Source organism: Pogona vitticeps, chromosome 1, assembly GCF_051106095.1.
Source record: "Pogona vitticeps strain Pit_001003342236 chromosome 1, PviZW2.1, whole genome shotgun sequence".
In the NCBI taxonomy this organism is placed as follows: Eukaryota; Metazoa; Chordata; class Lepidosauria; order Squamata; family Agamidae; genus Pogona; species Pogona vitticeps.
In genome coordinates this window covers 106,454,313-106,471,663 of record NC_135783.1, presented here as the reverse complement: position 1 = coordinate 106,471,663, position 17,351 = coordinate 106,454,313, and the positions used below count along the sequence as shown (strand labels likewise).

At 39.6% G+C, this 17,351-nt stretch overlaps 1 long non-coding RNA gene across 5 annotated transcripts in view; it reads left to right on the top strand.

Moving 5' to 3' along the window:
* The window catches only part of LOC140706879 (uncharacterized), a 233,181-nt gene that overhangs the window by 24,585 nt on the left and 191,245 nt on the right, over positions 1–17,351 (top strand). For 2 of the 5 annotated variants that reach the window (XR_013538703.1, XR_013538702.1), the window contains one exon: positions 54–177. The exons of the other annotated variants lie outside the window; for them this stretch is intronic. This is a non-coding gene — a long non-coding RNA (uncharacterized LOC140706879). The remainder of the gene's footprint in view (positions 1–53; positions 178–17,351) is intronic. 5 annotated transcript variants of the gene reach the window in all.

The window sequence follows — 17,351 nt, the reverse complement described above, 5'->3', positions numbered from 1 at the left end:
CGTGGTGGTACCTATTTACCTACTTGCATTTTTACATGCTTTCGAACTTCTAGATTGGCAGGAGCTGGAAAAAGTGACGGAAGCTGACTGTTGGTCTTCCAATCTTGCAGCACAGATGCTTCTGTGGTTTAACCTGCAGCACCACCACATCCCTCAAGGAGGCAGAGCCAAACCTGGGTATGAATATATGCTGTAACTAAAAATGTTGCTGCTCTTTAGAGGCGGGCAAATTGTGTTCAACTTTCAGTGTGGCATTTGGATGAAAACTGTTATCCAGGGCATTAAACTGACTCAAAGCGTAGATGGTCCCATCAGACCAAAAATTCTTGCCAGTTTTCAAATCAGAATTTTCCCACAGTGTTAATCTGACTTGGGGAAATGGATGAAAATAAAGCTGCTATGCCATTATGCACCAAAGTGCCCTAACTGAAACCACTGTAGGGGAATAAAACCTGTCCTAACACAGTAGCTAATATACTAAAGTACCTCAGGGAAACTGATTCAGCGAAACATACATATTGTTATCTAAATAGTTTCTTGCATTGTTTCTTCCTGTCAGAAACAAATAGCCAGGATTGCCCACTTTATATTTGCCCCTTTCAACTGTATGTGAGGAATTTCATCCCTCCTTGAAAATCAGCTTCTATCTCTGTTTTAAAAACCTTATCATCGAGAAGACAAATATTAAGGCACCAATAGTTGGCTGGTCTAACCCAAATCAGAAAAATGAAGGCTTAGTGAAATTGGCAAATGATCAGAAAGTGAGATCATATCTGCCTGACATGCTGTACTGTATTTTGAAACACCAAAGATGAGGAAGCCAAACATTAATCAAACTGAAAACAGCTGTGATGTACAGATGGAAGAAGAACATTCCCTCTTTCCATAGGGTATGAATTATGCCAGGCTTCTATCCATCTAAGATCAGAAATAGAGGCTCTAAGTATAGCTCTAATCATGAGATGCAATTTCTTAGGCATGTACTTCCTTCTAAAGCAAGATCTCAAAGATCATTTACATTCCACAAACAGAAATTCATATGCAATGTTTACTAGATGGCTGAAACATAGATGAAAGGCCAGAATCCTACTGGTGTTCATGTAAGGTTCATGTAACTGCCCATGGCTAATTGTGACTAATTGACAAAGTGTTGGGAAGATGTCTTGGTGGTGTGTCTGGGCAGGCACCCAACTGTTGACTGATAAAGTGCCATGGTACCTTGTAGCAAGTTATGCAAGCCTTACATGAACACCAGTATGATTCTGTAGACAGGTCTACTTTCACAGCATAAACATAAAATATTGTGTAGATAAAATCAGCACACTCTTAGGCTAATTAAAAAAGCACACACACCTAACCATGAGGTTCTGTTATCTGTTGTTGGACAGTACAAAAAGCTTGTAAATAAAAGTACTGTATCTTGTAAATAAAAGTATCTTTATAATAAGTGTGTTATCAGTGGCATGTCTTCTGATGCAGAACATCTGTGTATAGCCATCAAATAAGTTTCCCTTAAGACAATATGCCGGACTGGCAGATTTTTGTTGTTAATTCAAAGTGAAAGTAACTTGGTGGGAAACAATTCTTAGAGGTAATCTGCCCACGTCTGCATGCTGGGAGAGGGTCCAGCAGCCGGTGAGACCAGAACAAAAAGTATGCATATCTCTCTCCTGACCCCTCTCCCACCCTCTCCCTCTCCCTCTTCAGAACCCCTTCCTCTTTCTCTTTCCTCCATTTTTCTTACTCCTGTTCCCTGTCCAGCAGGCTGGCGGGAGAGGACAGTTTGCAAAAACGGTTTGCAAAAAGCTTAGGTTGATGGGCACAATTTGTTCAGATGGCTGTTTCCCAAAGTTTTGGTTTACAAAGATGCAGGACAGAAAGATCTCTGCACTTCATTCTTTTCAATGGAAATTGGAATTGACCAAGGCAAACTATAGCAGTCCAAATTTGTTACAGCTGCTTTTGATGAATAATTTAATACATTTTTGGAGAGAATGTGAGCTGAAGGTTCAACTTTCAGAATGATGTTACATATATAAGAAGAACCCAGTGGGGTTGGGACATCCTGTTTCTGCCATAATTAGCATGCACGTGCACACACACACACACACACACACACACACCTTCTTACATTATACCATAAATACTAAAAATCTGCTCCAGATAGCTAAGACACTGTGGATGGGAAGGGGAATAAAAGCCCATTTTGACTGGCAATGGCACATACTATTGGATCTACTTGACCAATACTTTCACAGGAAAGTTATTGCTACAGGGAATTTCTGTGGCATTGCAATGGCAGAATAGAGAAATATGATGAAATAAATATTCAGTTTCTGAAAGGTACTAGAAAGCTGAAGCCTATTAGCAAGCCAGGCAATTTTTTTCTTAAATAACTTCATTTTATGAATAAATGTATTTAAGTGCAAATGAATACTATACTTGAACTTCCAAGCGTTTTAAGAAATCCTTGTTGTAATAGACTCATAAATTGAAATATTTCGTTTGGTGTAGATAAATACTTCAAGATATATTCAGTCTAGCATTTAATCTAGCATATTATCAAGGATTGAAACATGATAATTAAAATAAATTGGAACAGATGAGATAATGGATTAGAGAAATGAGAATTCAGAGAAAATAAAAAAGAGGCAGAGGGAACAAAATGATCACCTACTGCATGAACTGCCTTATTTGGTTTAATTTATGACCCCTCCATGGACCCATTAGCCTTATGAAGGCTTCCACTGCAGCGCTGCGTAAATGTGCCAGTTGTAAATTTCAAGAAATCATGACTAAATTTTGTGAGCTTTTCATTGGTATGAAAATCTATTATTTCCATACTAGGAAATGGAGCAGGGCCAAGATATAACAAGATAGTAGAATGAATATGAGGTATTGCATGGAACTAAATGAAGCCTTGCATTGTTCTTAAAAATAATGTTTTAAAATTGATTGCAAATCATCTTCTTGATACTGCTACAATAAATATATGTTTGCACTGCAAACACTAGAAAGTTTGACACTTCATAAAATGGTTTACTTTTCCTGGGAGTTCTTCAAGCATGACCTGGTTTGCCTAAGAAGGATTCAAAACCTCATTTCATACATCCAAACCTTTGTTCCTCTTTGAGAAGGATATACACAGGCAGGAAGGCAGGTACTAACACATAGCAAATATGGAAGAATTAAATGATTGTTAAGAGAGATGTAAAAACACATCTAGTTCTTAAAATTCATAACTAAAGGGGTAGGCAGTTGGATTTGGGGCAACTTGTGCAAAACCTAGCGGTTCGAAAGCATGCAAATGCGAGTAGATAAATAGGGACCACCTCGGTGGGAAGGTAAACAGCGTTCCGTGTCTAAATCACACTGGCCATGTGACCACGGAAAGATTGTCTTCGGACAAACGCTGGCTCTATGGCTTGAAGAGTGGGATGAGCGCCGCCCCCTAGAGTCGGACATGACTGGACAAAAATTGTCAAGGGGAACCTTTACCTTTACCTTTTTGTGCAAAACTGGGATTTTTTTTTACATCAAAACTTTATTCTCAACAATGCAAGAAATCTAACTAGAGTGACAGGATATTCCCTGCCAGCCTTGGTCTAAATTTGTTTTGCTTTAAGTTGTGCAAAACACTTCTCTGCCCCACCTCCACCACTACAATAGACTTTTAAAAAGACCACTACAATAGACTAAAAAACCCTATCCATCTGGAAATTGTATTGAAACTTATTGTCTGGAAATAGTGATCTTGTCTTTCGTTAGAGAAGGTAGAGCTGTGATCTTCTCTTCTGTTTCTCCCTCTTTGCTTTCCTGCTATTTACCTTTTAATCAAAACTTAGGAGGAAAAGTTAGCAAAAGAAAATTGGCAAAAAGCAAAATGTTGTAGCATTTTAGAGGGAAACAACTTTATTTCATTGTGAGCTGTCATCGATCAAAATCCATTTCCACATCAGTTTTGAAGACCTCCCTCCATCATTTGTAGTTCTTCAAATCCCCAGAACAATTTCTAAAGCGTTAAGAACAGCCCAACATCAGATACGGCCACTTCAAAGGGAGCCCAGTTCATGCCAGACAGATCCTGTATCTCTTGTAAGTGGCCCAGATTCATCCAAAGTGAATGCAAGTCTTTTTAGACTGACAAGCTGGGTATTACTGGCCAGATGTCTCTTTGATGGACAAGTTTGCAGATCATGAAATATTCCCGTGAACTATTCTATGAATTCTGCAGACAGCCATGATAGCATACTAGGCTGATGCACAGCCCTGAGGACATGCAGACTTCTTACCCTGAGTGGGCCACTCATGCAAATCGGTGGCACTGAAGTTTATTGACATTTTTCTTTGCTTTTATGCTTTTGTCTGTAACATTTACACTGTCAATTATATTCCTCTTGGTATTCATAGTCAATTCTGCCTCTGTGTGACTCTAATTGTATTTTCCTAAATTAAAGAGGCATTATAAAGTTGTTACCCTTTGATTTGGTAGCTTTAATTTCATTTTTCTTTAATCTTTGGAGCACACTAGATTATCAATTAACATAATAAAACAGTGCAGAATTTAGCAACTGCACCAGATACTCTATAAAAGGGTTGACCAGAGTAATCATTAAGGGATTCATTTTATTTTAAAAAGAAAACCCTTTATATAAATTAAAATAAAATGAATCCCTTAATGATTACTCTGGTCAACCCTTTTCAGCTGTACTTCCTATCCACCTTTTCCCTTCTACAGCCAGTACTTCTTCTCAGCTTTAGACATCTTCTCACAACCATTTCATTGTGACTTCTCCCTCACAAAATGTATTTCTTCTCACTCAAATTCTTATTTAGCTTTCTTCAGCCTACTTAAAGTGGTGCCTCGCTTTACGATTGCCCCGGATTATGACGAAACCACATTATGATGATCTTTTTGCGATCACAATTGTGATCGCAAAACGATGGTCTGAATGGTTTTTTTTTCGCTTTGCGATGATCAGTTCCCTGTTTCGGGAACTGATTCTTTGCAAAACGATGATTTTCCTCCAGCTGATTGCTGGTTTCTAAATGGCCACCGGGTAAATAAAATGGCTCCCCGCTGTTTTCTGGGACGGATTCCTCACAAGACAGCCACCGAAAATGACCGCCCTATGGAGGATCTTCGCTGGACGGTGAGTTTCCAGCCCATTGGAATGCATTGAAGGGGCTTTTTATTTTCGCATTACGACATTTTCGTTCTACAGCGATTTCGCTGGAACGAATTAACGTCGTAATGCGAGGCACCACTGTATGTCCTTTAAGTGTAGGGGCTGCGGTGCTGTTGTGAATCACCCAGAGTGGCCTTAGTAGCCAGATGGGTGGTATACAAATTGAATAAATAATACAAGATCACATAGCTCCCCTCCAGTGTTCAAATACTGAGCGTGGGACTTTACAAAGATTGAACATGTTCATAAGCTCTCTTTTGGCATTATGCCCCAAAGTATGCTTATTGTAAGTCTTTACTATTTTGTTCTTGCGAATACACACACACACACACACACACACACACACACACACACACACACACACACACACACACACACACACACACACACACACATGTAATAGCACTATTCAAGCATTCCGTGATAGAATTAACCTGAGGAAAGAGAATTCTGTATTACATGAAGAATCCCCATGCCTTCTACACACTAAAAAGAGCAAAGATGAAGAGGAATCTTTCCTTATATGTGCAGCAAAATTCTAGATCAGGATTGGCCCTAACATTGGGCAAAGTGATACAGCTGCCTTGGATAGCCAGTTGTGAGAGGTGGCAGCCAGACAGCAGGAGGGAGCTCCAGGCCATTCAGGTTGTCCTGTAACCCCCTATTGTAGGCTGTTGCCCGCAAGTGCCCAAAAGTCACTTTTGAAGAAAATTCAGTTTAGCTGCCTTTTATGCAAGAGAGGGCGTCACATTGTTTTTCAGCTGAGTCAGCAAAATGTTTTGCAGCAAGATGCACCAATACACTCAGTTTAAAGGAACTCACTTCCTTCACCAGAGAATCCTGGAAAGTCCAGCCTAAGGTGTGAAGTAAAGGCATGGGCTTTTGTTAGTGTTTTATAATTTTAGAACTGCGGCCCTGGGAGGGATCCAATGGATTTTCAAGTCCAGCCCATCAAGGAGGCACAGAGGGGAATCGAACTCTCAACTTAGGCTCTGCAGCCCGATTTGTTACTCTTGCTTTATGAGTGGTCATGTACACAAGAATCTAGCAGGAAACTAATGTGAGCACCTTGACTCAATGCTTTCTCTATTTTATCTTCCTGCTTTTGCTTCATGTTCACCACCTTTTACAAGTAAGTGAGGCTCAACAGCCTCCATTTATCTCTTCCTCTTCCTCTTGGAATTGGGGCTAATTGGACCCAGAGGGAAAGCCAAGCAAATTCAGGAATGTTCCACTCAGGCCACCTCGTCCACCCCAGCCCCAAACCTCATGCGGACTTTGTTAGCCCATAATAGCAAGCCTGGTCAACTGCTTGGTAACCATTTGTGAAGCAGCTCCAAAGTCCATAAACAGCTGTTAACCCTTCATGTGTATCAGAAGGCTGTCATCGAAAGGTGGTTGCTACCTAGTAGGATGCATGCCACCTTTAAACCAAAGAGGGCTGGAGGTAGGCGGTGCAGGAAATGGGAGTGGGAATTGAAATTCCAAGACACGTCACTTCCATCCTGTCTCTTGATGCAAGGGATACGCATTCTAGGCAACCCCCTGCTTCGAGGTGCCATTTGCTCCCCATTTGTATCCACTGCAGCTGTTCTATAAAACGTCTGAATATAATTTAGGCAATGGGCAAGCCACAGAGGCATGCACTAGAGCTGCCAGCCTATTTGGGGGTGGCTCATCATCTGTGACGACAGGATTCTTGTTTCCCTGCAGAGAAGAATTGTAAAGAGCCCAAGATCTTTTAGCTAAGGGAAAAGCGCTAAGGAAAAATCACCAATTGCAAACAGCATAGTTACCCATTTAAAAAGCCACTTGATGTAAATAAGTTACATTTCAAAAGTAATGCGATGGGGGGAATACTGTTGGGGGAAGCAACAAGCTACATTTCCCAAATACTTTAAAATATTTTAAGGGCATTTAAAAATATTTTAAAGAGTCATTTAAAGTCTAATTTCCCACACTTTGTCCAGCTCGCTGCTAAGTCCTGGGACTTTGAGCGACGTGAGCTGTTTTTGCCGCCCACCCCGGAAGGACAGAGGCATTGCGGGAGCACGCAGTGTGAGGGGGTGGAGAGACTAACCTATTTAAGGTGGTGCTCCATTCCACCTCATCCTCTTCGTTTTGGGCACCCACCCGCCCTCCCTAATTGTAGTGTGAGTTTTCTGGTCGCCTATTTTGGGGCTGGATAGGAATTTTTGACCTTCATCCTGATTGGCCGTGGATGGGGGGATTTTTCACCTATCCCACACTGGCGGGTAGTGCGGAAATAACGGAAACTTCGGTGTGTCCCAATTTGTAAAATCAGGTAAGCCAACAGCGCATCTGACCTTCCGGCATTGCGGATCGTGCGATTACAGTGCCTGTGGGGGGAGGATGCGCTGGGCCACTCCAGGACCAACAGTCATCAGTTAAAGATGGCTTGAGGTCTGGGGGTGTTTATTAGCGGCTAGCCAGGATCCTGCGGTCTCGGGACCGCCGGAACTTGGGGGCTGGGGACTCGCCCTTTTATTGAACAGGGGGTATGGGAATACCCCACATTTAACCGGTTTTCCGCACTACAGCAGGCCCTCCTTTATTTCTTCATTGGCCGAAAGGCAATTTCTGATTTCATCATTTAAATAAAGTGTGGCCCGCATTTAATCCAATTTATTGCCTCGTGTCTTTATTTCGGGGTTGGGGTGGCAAATGATATTCTGTTACCAGACATAAGGTTTTAACTTTTAAAAAGGCAACCAAAAATTATGAAAAGTTGAAAAATCAACTCAACAAATTACTAAACATTGTCTGCAAAGTCAGTTATGACGAATTGCTTCTGTAGCTTTGAAACAGGTTACATGACAAACCATTTTTAAAAAGTAACTTTCCAGGCTGTGGTTAATGCACATGAAATGATTCCGAAGAAAAGGTGGGATCAGGTGGGGACAGAAGGGCGGCAGAACAGGAAATGTTTTCCTAAGACATGGCATAGGAAATATCTATTCACGTTTCAGTCCCTTTAATCATCTGGCCTTTCCTCTTTAATCCTAGGCCTGGCAATAGGAGCAAAATTTTAAAAATAAAAATAGGGACCTGATCCAGGATACTCTTTAGAGTGAATATTGTGGAATCAGACACAATAGCATTAGCCCTCTCAACTCAAAAAGGATGCCATGGAATAGAGGTGAATGGAATCCTCCCCCCACCCCGTCTGCTTTGAATGCAAGCAAATATCCCTATGTTAAAATCAGGATCAGGGCAGGCCATTAGTATGCCAAAAGCACACAATATGCCTTCTTATTGGTCTTTTTAAGAGCAACACTTTTGCTTTCATTCTGGCAGAGAAAGGACTATGGCTCAGTAAGAGAGTGTATGTCTTGTCTTGAGAAAGTCCCAGATAGAATCCCTGTTAAGCAACATGTCTCCTTAGAAGATAATCAGCATGTCTCTTAAATGTTTTGGCTATTGGGTCCTAGAAAAGACACTTCTATGTCTCAGAGAGCCCTTGCTAGTCACAACTGACATATGTTCCCTTGATAGATCTGTTGCAAGACAGTTTCCTAGGTATAACTTGGAAAAACTATGGCTTTTATTATATCGATAAAAATTCCTAAGCTAGCACAGCAACCGGTAATGAGTGCAATTAACGCGACAGGTGGTCTAGTGGGATATGACACCCATTGTGTTGACAGGTAAAATACTGAACATTGTATATTTACATATTTTCATGGGTGCCTATTTTCCAGAACTTGTGAGGTCATTTGGAACTTCCTTCTTTGGAAGCTAGTACCTCTGTTCTGGTGTCTGTCTACTTGTCCTGTAAACTTTCATATTTTTATTCAAGCAAATGGTACAAAAACACATGATGTTTCTGCTATTTCTTTTTCCCCTCGAAAGCAATTGTCCTGTGAAAGGCTGCTGTGGAACCTCTTGCCACACAGTCAACCAAAGAGTGTGAAATCCTGATTTGGAGGGAAAGTTTGTCAATGGTAGAGCAGGAGCTTCTTGCAATATCAGTTCCCTTAAGTCAACTGGTGTCTGAAGTTTCCACATGAGTAAATGTGTCTTAATTAGAGAAGAAGCCAGTGATACACACAGAAAGGGACAACAACCCCACAAACCTTGATTTAAAACCATTCAAGCCTTTCCTCTTTTTTTGTATTTTTCTCTGGGCTTTTCACACCAGTGAACTCTCAAATAGCCATGGTCTGCTTCCGCTTAATCCTGTTCACCTTACCCAGCCAAGTAAACAGATTGCCTTTAATGTGTGGTGAGGAGGTCTGCCTCATGGTGAGGGATCTGTCTGCTTTGCTTTGCCTTTTGTTGTGTTTGTTGGTTTCTTCCTTTCCCTTTTGTGCTTGTTAAACGAAACTATTGCAAGAAAGGAAGAGTCAAAAAACATTTGCTCTATACTGTCTTCACTAGTATTCCTCACTTCTAATCAAGGGAGCATCCGAATAGTTTCTAAGTCATTTTTGAATTAAATCTCCTTGACAACCGTCAGTTTAACACACCAGATCTGCCACCACAAACTGTCTATGGAGTGCCAACCTCCTCAAAAACAAATAAACAAATAAAAACCACACAACTTTGCATGAACAGCCGGTTCGTGAGGCATTTTATCCAGCTCTGAAGCCAAACTCAGGTCTTTGTATGACCCATTCATTCCCTCTGCTTCCCTGTTACACGGATTGTTGATTCCCTTTGAACGGAAGCCTTCCTGTTGCAATGCAGGGCTAACAATCCATCCCTAAAGCATGCGATGAAGGCACCCCACAACAGTGCTTTTTGCTTTGTTTGGTTTAGTTTAGTTTTTTTTTCCCCATAGGCTGCAATGCTATGCTTGGTTAGGCTAGAATTAAAGTACTAGTATAAGTTAAGTTCATACCACTGTTGGAGGGATAATGAGACAGATGGTGAATTTTATAAGGCAATGATTTGGTTTCTGGGCAGAAACCTATTTCCAGCCTCGCTTTAAGAAAACATTGAGCAGATATAAATCTCCCCTTCCTTCTGGCTTCTCCTGCTGTGCCTTCTGCTTCCCTAGTGTTGTACTGAGGCTGCAGTCCAGAGACCACCCCAGTAATTCAGAACTGTTCTGAACGATTCGTCCCTGAACCTGTCAGCTATAATTGGTGTCGGGAAAAGAGGAGGCCTGAGCATGGTTTGCATTGAACAGGCTTGAAAGGATATAAAGGACGTAATGAGATACGAGAGCATCAGAAGAAATGTTATCTTTATTCATTAAAATGAAATTTGCCAGCTTAACATGTTTTTCTCTCTCTTCCAGAGGTTGTTGCTAAAATTCAGTAGAAATTGCATGCGCAAGCTCACAGTTGCCCCTGCTGCCAAATGTCTGCAGGAACATCATGAGGAACACTGATTTATATGTGTGCGCATGTCTGCGCACATCAGCACAGTTTTAGCCCTTAAAATGGAATTTCTTCTTTATATTTATTAGTATATAACACATCAACATCTACAAACAGCCATCACAAAAACATAAACATAGGGAAGTATTTGCTTTCATTCAATATCTAATATACTCTTGACTGCATGACTGTGATACAATACTAGAATTCATAATCTATAATATATTTGCTACTCATTAAATGGAGTTTCTTTCGTTGTTGTTTAGTTGTTAATTTGTGTCCAACTCTTTGTGACCCCATGGACCAGAGCACGCCAGGCCCTCCTGTCTTCCACTGCCTCCCGGAGTTGGGTCAAATTCATGTTGGTTGCTTTGATGACACTGTCCAGCCATCTCATCTTCTGTCGTCCCCTTCTCCTCTTGCCTTCACACTTTCCTAACATCAAGGTCTTTTCCAAGGAGTCTTCTCTTCTCATGAGATGGCCAAAATATTGGAACCTTGGCTTTGTAGTACCAGAAGTGCTGCAGATATATTACCTCAGAAATTTTTATAATGAAGATGCCCAGTGCGGTGTGAAAGATATAGTGATGGACTAAGTCTCAGAAGAGCTGTGTTCAAATCCCCACTTAATCACAGAAACTCACTGGGGTGTGTCTGTGTGTGTGGGGGGGGGGTTAGAACTGGTGAATCACTGCCTAAATATTTCATTTACCTTTAAAGTCCAAATAGGGTCACTGTACCTTGGTTCCAGTTTGATGATGCATAACACACACAATCTTTATAATAACCCTGCCGAGTAGTTCATTTCTATTATCCCTACTTTAGAAGAAATTGCTGGGGGTTGGTGCATAGGGCTCCAACAACAGTGCAAATAAAACCAGTCACTTTTTGCTTTACTGCTCATTCTTTTAATGACGGTATCGGGTACGAGCAAGGAACTAGCAAGACATTTTTAACAAGATATGTGCAAATTATCCTGTTCATTTTTTATACATTATGAAAAGGAAATTATTCCAGTAATATATCCTGTGCTATTAATATTCAGTGCTCAAGAGTGCAAGCTAAGGAAAGGACAGTGAAAGTTTCATAATTCTTTCCAATATATATTTAATAAACCCAAATTAAAAGAGAAAAGTATAATTAGAGGGAACACTGAGCTAAAGATTATTATGTAACCTTTCATTCTAAGTGACCATTCCCAGATACCCTCAAGCATTTTTGAATATGAAAATTACCATCATTAAGTGACCCCCCCCCTTTTTAAAAATAATTACTGGCTTGCTGAACTGACTCTAGAAGTGAATGGTGTCAAAGGTGGGGGAAAATACCTTGGAGTCCATTTGCTTAGTTCACATTGCTGTGTGGCTTTAATTCTTTCTGCGTCAATACAAAATGGTTTAATACCATAAGTCTGACCTTCTGAACTTCATTTTTGTCCCCCTTTTTGTATTTCACTTCTGAATGAAATTCACTTCACTTCATCCAGCTCTTAAATAGTTTTTAAAATGAAAATATGCCTGAAGTCATTAAGAATTGTGAAAAAAAGCTATTCATACTCAGTTTGGTCAAACTGGACTTTTGCTATCCCTTTATTATTTACCCCAGCAATTGATGTTACTACTGAAGCAGCACCTTCTCTGATTCTCTTTTTTTAAAAATCCAAAACAAATACAAAATACATACTAATACAATCTAAACCACAGTGCTCGCCTATACCCACGGGACCCTTTGGAACAATACCTTTAATACGAACCTCCTTTCCAAAATTGTATTGATTGTTGTTTAGAGGCTTTCCCCTTTCCTTTCACTAATACAAATTTGATAAATCTACCCCAAATAGCATAAAATATTTGAACTTATTTCCCCTCTTTTCACTGTAAATTCAGTAGTCAATTTATCATTTAATGCAATGTCCCATACGTCATTATACCAATCTTCTAATTTAATATCATTTTTATCTTTCCAGAATCTAGCTATTAATATTCTAGCACTTGTCATAAAATTGGAAATCGATTCCTTTGAGCAACAATCAAGTTCTATCTTATCAAAATTTAACAATTTTAGAATTGAATTCGATATCTTTTCCAAATATATCACATATTTCCTTAAAAATCAGTTTCCAAAATTTATGAATCCATTTACACTCCCACCACATATGATAATACATGCCAATTTCTTCATCACATTTCCAACACACCTTAGAATGGTCTGAATTTATTATATTCAATTTCACTGGAGTCATATACCACCCTAAACTATTTTTTTTAAAAAACAAACCTTTATTCTTACCAACATTAATCTTAAAACTCTCCTCTTCCAAATTTTTGTCCTATTCTTTTTTTTTATTTCTGTCTTTAAATCATTTCCCCAAATTGATTTCAAACCTTCTGTTTCTGTCTCTTTTTCCTCTTTTTCCAAAATTAGATTATAACTAATTTTGGAATAAGAGGAGATTTTGGAATAAGAGATTTTTTGGGTTTCGGAATAACAATAGTTAATGGGTATTTCCAAGAAGACGGCATTGTCTCTCCTTCCAATATTTTATTATAAAACATTTTTAGCTTAGGTATCAAAATGGAACTAAAATATTTATAATATTCTGGACCCAATCCATCAGGGCCTGGTGTTTTACCACTTCTCAGTTTATTCATAACTTCAGCAATTTCTTCTTCTTTAATCTCTTCTTCTAATATTCTTTTATCACATTCCAATAATTTAGTTTTAAAATTCTCATTTATATAGTTTTCTATATTCTCTTTCAGCACATTATTTCCTGTATATAATTTCTGATAAAATTCTTGAAAAATCTTCAATTTATCTTTTATTATATTACACCTCTTACTTTTTCTATCTTTAATTATCCCAATTGTGTTTTTTTAATCTTCTATTTTTGTATATTCTAGCTAATAATTTTGAGTTTTTATTGCTACATTAAAAAAAAATCCTCTTTATATACATCAAATCTCTCAGGTCCTGATCCTCTTCGGGTTCAGAGATAGGGCTTTTGCCAGCTATGACATGTTTATTTACAAAACTCTGGTTCTATGCTCCAAATATGTTGCTGTTGTCGTCGCTGTCATCATTGTAACTTCTTGTTTTTGATCTTGCATTTCTTTGCTGACAGAGCTTAGACAGTTACATTTAAGAAGGATGAATACAATGACATGTTCCAACTGCTTAGCTATGCATAGGTTCAGCATGTCTTCATTTTAGTTCTTCTTGAGAGTCACTTTTGAATTTCCACCACTGCAATCCAGAGCCCGGTGAGGTTGAAGTGGCTATGCACTTTACCAACATGAAACATACCACTGCCACAGCCAATTAGATGAATAATATGAGGATTGTCACAATCAGTAACACTCTGTTTTCTTTGAAAAAAAATATTTGGGTACCTCTGTAATAGATCATATACAATTATTACAAGCCAAACACAAAAGGAATAGATTGAACATAAAACTTTCCTGCTATGATGTAATAAAAACTAGATGTTCATGTTGGCTTGGATCCTATCTTCCTAAGAAAATAATGTGGGTCATAAAATATTTCTGCTGATGGAAGGGGGAGCTTTCTTTTCTGGCCTGCAGCCCACAAGTGCTATGGTTTAAAAAATCTGCTCTACAACAGTGCAGAAAATTTCAATCAACTACGTCTTCAAGATGTAAGACTGTCACATGCAATGCAATCCTTGTTATGTCTACTCAGAAATAAACTCCATTTAGTTTCCATGGAACTATAACTTTTAATAATCACTATGAGTCTACTGTTCATATAACATATGATGGAACCATGTACATGAGAGCTCATTTTAACAGAATGTATAAAATGTTCAGTGGATACGGATGTATTATAATCTTTTATTTTGTTCTTATTAACTATTATGGCATTATACACTGATATGAACTGTGACTTTCATTGAAGTGAAGGAAACTGCCATCTACTTCCAGGGTTGTCTGATTGCAACCTGGTCTATTTGCACACTGCTTTGATGGATGAAGGGACGTGGTGGCGCTGCGGGCTAAACTGCAGAAGCCTTTGTGTGCTGCAGGGTCAGAAGACCAGCAGTTGTAAGATCGAATCTACGCGATAGAGGGAGCTCCCGTCACTTTGTCCCAGCTCCTCGCCAACCTAGCAGTTCGAAAGCATGTAAATGCAAGTAGATAAATAGGTACCAACTTGGTGGGAAGGTAAACAGTGTTCCATGTCTAGTCATGCTGGCCACGTGACAACAGAAACTGTCTTCGGACAAACGCTGGCTCTACGGCTTGGAAACGGGGATGAGCACCGCCCCCTAGAGTCAAACACGACTGACTAAAATGTCATGGGGAACCTTTACCTTTACCTTGACGGATGAACAAATGACAGCATTCACTTGTACAAGGGGAAATTTGATTTGACCTTCCTGTGAGAAAATGAAACATATTTTCTCTATGTGTTCTCCATCTGATGTTTGTGGAAGTTTACTTCCTTTGCTCATAAGACAATGCACTTCATAAATAATTCTACCCAGGTGTTGAGTATTTATCAGCTGCCTTGCTGAAATGCAGTTTTGATAGGGTTATTTCTAGGCTGTAATTCTCTCCTCTAGTAGAATTACATTTTGGCACCTCCACTGATGTAATTGAGCTAGAGATGACTTTGATATGGGCCTCTTTGTTGTGTTAATAAGACTGCTCTTCCTCTTCGCATTGACCTTGCATGTTCATTTGCTATGGATGTTGGGCCCAGCAATCACTTGCCAAAATGTCCTTTTAATTTCTGCACCCTTTTTTTTTCAGCTGTTGGTTGGTACTTCCCTCTAAAAGTTGAGAGATTGGAAATACAACACTGAAAATGTTTTCCTTGCGATCTCTCTGAAACAGTGCACTTGGATTTTCTCTACTTGACTGAAGTTTTAGATTTAGAGTGTCTAAATGGCTTTTTGAACATACTTTTCCTTATTGTTATGGACCTGTTGCTTTTACAGCAGTGGGATCTGGTGTCTCTCTGTATGTGTTGAAAGAATTATCTGTGGACCACTGGCAACCTACACTTTTATTCAGTTTTCAATGCAAAATGATCTAACATAGTGTCCATCGATTTTGGCTTCATGGAAGTGTCTCGTCATTTCAAGATAATGATGCATTGCATTCCAATTTAATCAAACTTAAAGTACACTCACTGCAATCACTGGGCCTTGTGGTTCTCAGATCTTCTTGGCAGTGACAGATCTTTGAAGCATCAATCAGGAAAATAATACCATCACTGCTTTCAGTTGATGCCCATCAAAGGCATTGCACATTAGTCACTGCAAAATGAATGGCTATCATAACAAAGTTACAAAACAGAACCTTAAGAACAAGACCTTAAAAAGGACATACAACCTTCAGATTGTTTCTCAGAATATATATGCCTGGGCTGACTTTAAACCAGAGGCATCAAAAGACCAAATTTCATATTATTCTTCTGTGCCAGTAGCATCATTTTCAGTAACCTCAGCAGCATCTTAAAGTTGGTTTTCTTGACCTAGTGTTAATATTGAACAACTATTGTCATTCATGTAAGCATCATTGCAGCTTGAACAGTCCAGAATATAATGTATTTTCCACTTTCAAAGAGTCCCTTGGATGTCCAAAGTTAATGAATCTTTCATGAATTAAATTCAAAAAAAGGTCGTTCTGTCTGTTTGTCTGCTTTGTACTACTTCACAGCTGTGTAAAGGCCAGTGAGAAATGTTTCCATGCTTATTCTGCCAGCAAAACTGGGTGGGAGGGCGATCGGTCCTTTGCTGTGGAACCTCTTAATCAAAGTTTGCTCCTGAAGACAGGGAGACAAGCAAGCAAACAAACATACAAACAAACACTGTGCAGGCACCAGCAACCTTTTCTGTCTGAAGATATAAAATAGATCAAATACATTGAAAAGACCAAACTTGCTTATCTTGAAAGAGAAAGGTCAGTCCCAGCCCTCTCATTTTTTATTTGGAAGGAATCCAGGCATTAGGGGAGTAGTAATACTGACTCTGAAAAAAGCCATTTAAAATGGGGAAAATCTCTGAGTTTCTGGCTTTCTTGCTCATAAACTGATTATCAGTATGAAAATTCCAAATGTAAACATTGAGGTCTGGGAAGGGAGAACTGAACTTTTGATCATGCCAGCCAGGACCAAATTAAATGACTCTCAGGAGGAGAACCGTTAAACTCCTTCCTCAATGTGTAGCCTGCATAATTAACTTGTAAACCACTCAGAGAGTGCTTGAAGCATTTTGGGGCGGTATATAAGCAGCACACTTTGCTTTGCTTTTTTCCTGGGCAAACAGACGTTTTAAAAAACTTTCTATTTCTGGTGTAAAAATATTACTTCCCTGTTACAGTAGCTCCACTGACTGCCGCTCTGTTTCCAGGCACAATTCAAAGTGCTGGTTTTAACTTAAAGAAAAGGTAAAGGTTCCCCTTGACAATTTTTGTCCAGTCGTGTTCGACTCTAGGGGGCGGTGCTCACCCCCGTTTCCAAGCCATAGAGCCAGCATTTTTGTCCGAAGACAATATTCTGTGGTCACATGGCCAGTGCAACTTAGACACAGATCGCTGTTACCTTCCCACCGAAGTGGTCCCTATTTATCTACTTGCATTTGCATGCTTTCGAACCGCTAGGTTGGCGGGAGCTGGGACAAGCGACGGGCGCTCACTCCATCACGTGGATTCGATCTTACGACTGCTTGGTCTTCTGACCCTGCAGCACAGGCTTCTGCGGTTTAGCCCGCAGCTCCACCATGTCCCCCAGGGACATAGTTTTAACTTACAAAGCCCTAAATGGCTTGGATCCAGGCTATTTAAAA